The sequence below is a fragment of the Stegastes partitus genome, unplaced genomic scaffold, assembly GCF_000690725.1.
Source record: "Stegastes partitus isolate 25-593 unplaced genomic scaffold, Stegastes_partitus-1.0.2 Scaffold1844, whole genome shotgun sequence".
Lineage (NCBI taxonomy): Eukaryota > Metazoa > Chordata > Actinopteri > Pomacentridae > Stegastes > Stegastes partitus.
The window spans coordinates 112686-119435 of record NW_007579575.1 but is presented as its reverse complement, the minus strand read 5'-3'; the positions used below and the strand labels follow the sequence as shown (position 1 = coordinate 119435).

Genomic DNA, 6750 nt, shown 5'->3' with positions numbered 1-6750 from the left:
TCGACCAGTCGGGTTGCAGACACTCTCTGAAGCTGTAAACTTGTAGCCAATGAGCAGACGAACCCGTGGACGTGTCGGAAGGCAAGATTCTTTTTTTTTTTTTGTAATAGTTTTATTTTACAATTATGAGGAATGACAAATAGCATAACATTCTTAAAAGGTGAGAGAAAGCCAGCAGGACATCGCGACTGTACTGCAGGAGGATGCAGCAGGAACTTGTTTGTAGCCGTGTGCAACAGATTCCGTGTCTTGTAGTACATCTTTATAAATATTGTAGATAGAGAGCAGAGTAGGAGGGAGAGGCCTTTTTTTCTTTTAAACCCTTTTTCTCCTGTTTTTTGTTTACTAGGTGGTTAGGTCATATTATTGTCTTTTCTTTGCTTTTTCTTTTCGATAGGGAAATCAGGGCTAATGTAGAGTGTGTTTTGTTTGTTATTTTGGCCTATGTCCCCTTCTTTATTGTAAAAATAAAAGAAACTGCTCATTTTGATACTTGGCTTGTCTGATTGCTGACCTTCTTTGAAGTGGAAAGACTGGTGTGGAGCAAACTCATGCTATGCTAAAGGTTCCCCTATACCGGGGCATAACACTAGTCAGGCAAGTAAAGTTCAGCAGCAGGTCAAAAACCAAAATCTGGAGGACATCAATCCCAGAGGAAGAACAGCCAAGCACAGCGGAGCCTCTTGAGTCCAGCCTACCTCAGCTTGAAACAAAAGTCCAGAACCAAAGCCACTCATCAAATGGCCCAGGGTAGTGAACTTATTATTATTTAGACAGAAAAAAGTTACGACATAACATTTGATCCTGACTCACTAGAAAACAGAAGTTGTTGATAGAGGCATGGAGCAGAATGCATCTTCAAAGCACCAGGTTAAATATTTGTATCAATGTTAGTACTAGTAGTATTTCTTAGTTTCTAAGATGAATAATGAATACATCAACAATTTAAAGTTTTATAATTTATCACAGGTCAAGTCCATCACATGTATAAAGACTGACTTGTTCAGGTGACACAATAATAATTGTTTGCAAGGCCCCAAGCTACGGAGCCCGTCTGGTGACATCCATAAGAAATAAAAATAACTCAGGAACAACATAAATTATCACACGGTGTTTCATCGCAAGAGATCGCAGGATATCGGTGTAGTTCATTCCAAGGTTAAAATCAAATCAAATCAAATCAAAATGCTCCATGTTTCATGCAAGTCCGCCCGTTATCCTTAATCGACAGCTGGTCTGACCGTGCTGTGAAATTTGCTCCACAACTTCTCTTGTTTCTTTGTATTAGTAATGCGAGGCCACAATTTAACTTCTGTCATTGCTCAATCTTAACTATGTCATTCCCAGGCATTAATATCTCGTGGCCACGATTTACTGATGCGTGGAAACAAGTTATTTTTATTTCTTATGGATGTCACCAGACGGGCTCCTTACTAAGCAACATGTGACTGTTACATAGATGTCTGGATAAAACTCTGTGACGCCTTGGATTTTGGAACACACCTACTACTGTAATGTTGTGACATCAAGGGCATGTAGCTCAGTGGTAGAGCGCATGCTTTGCATGTATGAGGCCCCGGGTTCAATCCCCGGCATCTCCAAGTTCATATTTCTTGTGGGAGGATAGCTCATTAAATGAAACTTCTCAAATGTACTCTGCTGGGTAAAGCAGAAACCTGAGTTCTTCATTGTATCTGATCTTTCAGTGAAGTCTGTGTCAAGTTGCTCTTAAGAGCAATTAAAGGTCCTGAGAATGATGTCGGGATTCTAAATGTCTGCATTTCTCACCTCACCATCTGGTTTTTGCAGTGATTGGTTACAACAGTAGTCTGCTAATGTTCATTCATCAGGTAGGCTTCACTGTACTACCATCTCATGAACAAATGTACAAATAGCAGGAAAAACAAACAAAGTGGGTTTGGAGATGGTTTGTGTTTGAGTCACATGATCCGAGACAAGTTAGAAACCAGTAGTTAGACCAGTGTTGTACTTTCTCATAGTCCAGAACACAGAAGTTCATGGGAAGACTGGTCACCATGTAAGTGTGCTGCCATTGTGGCTTAAATGTGATCACGCTCATCACTGTGATATTTAATGTATTTTCTTGTGAAAATAGTTTTGGTCATCACAGCCTGCCGCTAGTCGGGGTGTAATCTTGATGTATGCAAGCTGCACTCAAACACACACAGATACATGTATCAGTGTTGCGATCATTTGGAGGGACAGCTATTGATTCCATCACCATTTCCAACATTTAACCTCCTGAACCCCAAAACCACCAACAAGTTTGAAAGTCTTGTTTTCATTAAAAAAGTCTCCACAATGACTCCATTTATCAGAGACACAAATTTCTACCAAATGTCAGAAAACATAACCAAATCTAAAATTGGATTTTGACAAACAAACTGAAAATATAAGTAATCAAATATCTACAATGTGTAGCATCTCCATTATTTTCCAGTTTGTTAATAACTGTTGACACTTTGATAAATGTTTTTTTCAGAATTTGTAAGATAAATAATTCTTTAAAAAATTTGCATTTCATATTCTCCTTTTTTTATGATTTGTGGTATTATAGCGCTGTTAAACAATACAAAGGTTTTGAGTTTTGTCCACTTCTAGATAACAAACGCACAGAAACTGCTCGGGGTTCAGTCGGTTCAGTGCTGTTGTGTTTTCTTACTGAGGTTTCAGTGAGAAGATAAATATCACTCTCATGTCTGTGCATCAGATGAAGCTGCTGCCAGCTGCCGCTTGGCTGAGCTCACAGCTCCTTCACCTGCAGAGGTGCTGGTAGGTGGATGGTGTTAACTTTACACAGAGCCAGGCTCGCTGTCTTCCTGTTTCCAGTATTTTTGCTCAGCTAAGTTCATTAGCTGCTGGTTGTAGCTTCATATTTATGGTTTAGACATGAGGTGAGATCAATCTTCTCACCCAACTCTTAGCAAGAAAGTCAATCAGTACAGGCCTGTTTTTTACAGTGTTGGAACATTTTCCTGTAACCATGGAGCAGGTCTAGCCTACTTCCTGTTCCTCTGTCAGCTCACCTCGGCTGCTTTTCACTGAGAAGGACATGTCATCACAGCTTTTCTTTGGAGGTCTGTCTAATAAACAAACGTTATAAACCAAACCTGTACTTCCACTGCTGTCACAAGTCAGAAGGTCTGCCATGAAAACTGGAACAAATGTCTGCTGTACTTAGTATTTTTGCTTCTAAATCCACCACCAAGGAGGAGCTTTATTGTCAGGTTTTTAAGAACCACAGTATCACAGTACATAGAACTCTACTATCTGATTTCTATCAGAACCAAGTTTCTCCAGTCATCAGACACACAAGAAAAACCTTCTCACTGCGATGGCCGGGAATCGAACCCGGGTCAACTGCTTGGAAGGCAGCTATGCTCACCACTATACCACCATCGCCACATCACAGGCTGAGTTTTGTTGCCAACTCAGCAGTTTATATGAGCTGACTGAGAGAGGAGGAGGAGGAAGAGGGATGAGGAGCACAGGAGGAGAAGAGGGAGGGACACCAGAGAGACAAGAGAAGACACAGTTTCCTCCCTCAGCTTCTTTCACTGCTGCTTGTTCACTGTGCTATTTCTACATCATCCAACCTCTGCTTCACTCAGTGGACACATCTGGAGGCTGGAATTACAGCACAGGAGCTGTTCATCAGTCCTGTGTGTAGCTGTGTGTTACTATCAAGTAGAACAGATGATAATCCAGCACCACTGACACAAGAATCTGTGCTGCAAACAGTTCAACTCATAAACAACTTTCCAATAAAACCTGAGGAAGATACAGACCTCAACAATCACAAGTTAAAGATAAAGCAGCCGTACTCTACATACAGCGTGGCTTTCCTGTTCCAACTTGAAATGATCATACCTAATGTTCCATAACATCCTCTCCAAAATTTTGTGTGAGCTGTATTACTCAGTGTTAGAATGATCGAAATTAGACTGAAATGAACAGAACTTTTTAGAAATTGTCGTCTGAATAGGTGAACTGATTCCAACATCATTGTCAAAGTCAGTCGACGAAAACTCTCGTTGTCGGCAGGATTGGAACCTGCGCGGGGAGACCCCAATGGATTTCTAGTCCATCGCCTTAACCACTCGGCCACGACAACTCAATAGAGTATTGGGCAGCTTTCCAAGCGTGCAGTCATCCTTAGCCACTTTGGGCCTCTCGTGAATTGCTGGTCGGGAATTATGTGCGAATGGACTTCAGTTCAGCGTTCAATACCACAATCCCTTCCAGACTAGTCACTAAGCTGCAGGACCTCGCACTCACCTCCTCCCTGTGCAGGTGGGTCTACAGCTTTTTGACCAGCAGACCACAGGTGGTTCGAGTGGGAAATCACCTGTCCCCCTCACGCACCCTGAACATTGGTTTCCCCCAGGGCTGTGTGCTGAGCCCTCTGCTGTGCTCACTGTACTCCAATGACTGTCTGTCCACATCAGACTCTAACATCATTAAGTTTGCTGACGACACAGCAGTGGTGGGTCTGATCAACAACAACAACGAGGAGGACTATTTGATGGAGATCACCCACCTGGAGGACTGTGCAGCCTCCTCCTGAACGTCAGCAAGACCAAAAAGCTGATTGTGGAGCAAGAAGCAGCAGAGGGCATACCACCCACTCATGATCAGAGGACAGAGGTGGAGTGAGTGGACAGATTCAAGTACCTGGGTGTCAACATCACGCACGACCAGATGTGGTCCTGTCACATCAACACCCTGGTGAAGACGGTTCGACAGTGTCTCTACCTCCTCAGATGCCTGAGGGACTTTAAGCTCCCTCTCAAGGTGCTCAGGAACGTCTACACCTGCACCATTGAAAGTGTTGGCTTGGAGTTCATCACCTGGATGGCCAGCAGCACCCAGCAGGACTTGGACTTCTTTGCCCTGAGAAGGGTGGTCCACTTGGCTGAGCGTACCATCAGAACCACCCTCCCCAACTTGCAGGACATTTACACCAAACAATGCAGGTTAAAGCCCAGGACGATTGTGAGCCCATCCACCCCAGTCTATTCTCTCTGCTGAGAGGATGAGAGGATGAGGAGGAACTTCTTCCCTCAGACTGTCTGCCTGCTGCACCTGAAACAATAGACTCAATAACAATCCAACCGGTTACCTTGCATGTCTCACNTAAACCAAACCTGTACTTCCACTGCTGTCACAAGTCAGAAGGTCTGCCATGAAAACTGGAACAAATGTCTGCTGTACTTAGTATTTTTGCTTCTATGTACATATATATACATCCAAATAAATACAAAAAGCTGTGGCAGACCCCACCAGTCACTTTCCAAATGCAGCATTAGATGACAGATCAATAAGTGAGCCACATTATGGATGATGTTGAACATTTTATCATCTGCAGAAGTTCCAAAACATCACAGAAAGACTGGTCCATATTGGAAGTGAATTTATTGTGACATCTGTCCCAGACGTGGCAAACAGATTTGTCCCGGCCTCCAAATGTACAGATCCATATCTGACACTGATCAGCTGCTCTTCAAATCTGGCCAATGTGTGCTATGGATCCACCACCAAATGGGCGTTACCAAATTCATTGCAAGTTGTGACAATGAACTACATACGACTGATATGCTTAAATGGCACTGAGGGGGAATCCTGCACTTCCATTTTAGCGCAAAATGAAACTTTTATGCATTTCCTGGAAAGTAATTAGCAACCATTTCAACGATCAAAGAAGAAGACAGACACTATGGCTAATAGACAGAAGCTTCAACCTATGAATTGAATTAATCTGAATGAGATATTGAAAGGCATGGAGCCACACTGGTTAAGCCTCTTTGTCTGTATGCGCTGCTCGAAAGAAATGTGAAATGTATGAAGAGGTTGAATGTTCTCTGCTGAGTGAAGCATTTTCTTGGATCTGATCTTTTAGTGAAGTCTGTGTGAAGTTGTTCATGAGAAGAAGTAAAGGTTCCTACAATGATGTCTACATTCTAAATATCTACGTTTGTGACCCAAAACATCTGTTTTTTTTCTTACAGTGTTTGATTAGTAGCCTTCTAAGAACAGCACCAAGAGCTCATGTTATGACTGAACTTAGCCATTGTGAATGTTGTGGAGCTGCTGCAAAAATAACACTAACAATAATGGTGACGTTTCAAGTTCTGAACCATTTGCGTATTATTCAGATAAAGTTAACATTTGAGACTCGTTTTTCTTAATTTGTGGACAGATTTGAATGTTTATTCTTTTAGGTGCTTAGATATGTTTAAAGTTGTTTCTCTCATGTGAAGTGCTCTGGGACATTTGCATCCTGGCTTTTGGTTGTTTCTAACTTGTTCAAGTTGTGTTCAGCCCTGAGATATAAATTCTAGATTTGTGCCCAAAGAACCTTTCAGGAAACTGTTTTGTAGTTCACCCTGATGTACTTTACTTTGTGGCTTCAGGACATCTTTCGAGGTCTTCACCAGTCGCAACGTTGGGTAATGAAGAAAACCCAAAAGTCCACAAGCAAAAGAGTTTGAAATTACGATGATGTTAAACAAACAGAGGCGACACAGGACCATAACTGAGGAGAATCAAACAGTCCATAATAGTGACTTCAGCAACTAATCTGTAAAAAACATGTTAGTAAGTTCAGTTTGGGGACTTGTGATTTAAATTATCATCCAGGTGATATATATATAAACCTGACCACCAAGGAGGAGCTTTATTATCAGGTTTTTAAGAACCACAGTGCATATCAGAACCCAGTTTCTCAAG

At 42.0% G+C, this 6750-nt stretch overlaps 3 non-coding genes across 3 annotated transcripts; 1 reads left to right on the top strand and 2 right to left on the bottom strand.

The window, feature by feature from the left end:
- Positions 1 to 1529: 1529 nt before the first annotated feature.
- Positions 1530 to 1601, top strand: trnaa-ugc (transfer RNA alanine (anticodon UGC)). Its single transcript has one exon. It is a non-coding gene; the product is annotated as a tRNA-Ala (tRNA).
- Positions 1602 to 3351: 1750 nt separating this feature from the next.
- Positions 3352 to 3423, bottom strand: trnag-ucc (transfer RNA glycine (anticodon UCC)). Its single transcript has one exon. It is a non-coding gene; the product is annotated as a tRNA-Gly (tRNA).
- Positions 3424 to 4053: 630 nt separating this feature from the next.
- trnas-aga (transfer RNA serine (anticodon AGA)) lies at positions 4054 to 4135 on the bottom strand. Its single transcript has one exon. It is a non-coding gene; the product is annotated as a tRNA-Ser (tRNA).
- Positions 4136 to 6750: the final 2615 nt, after the last annotated feature.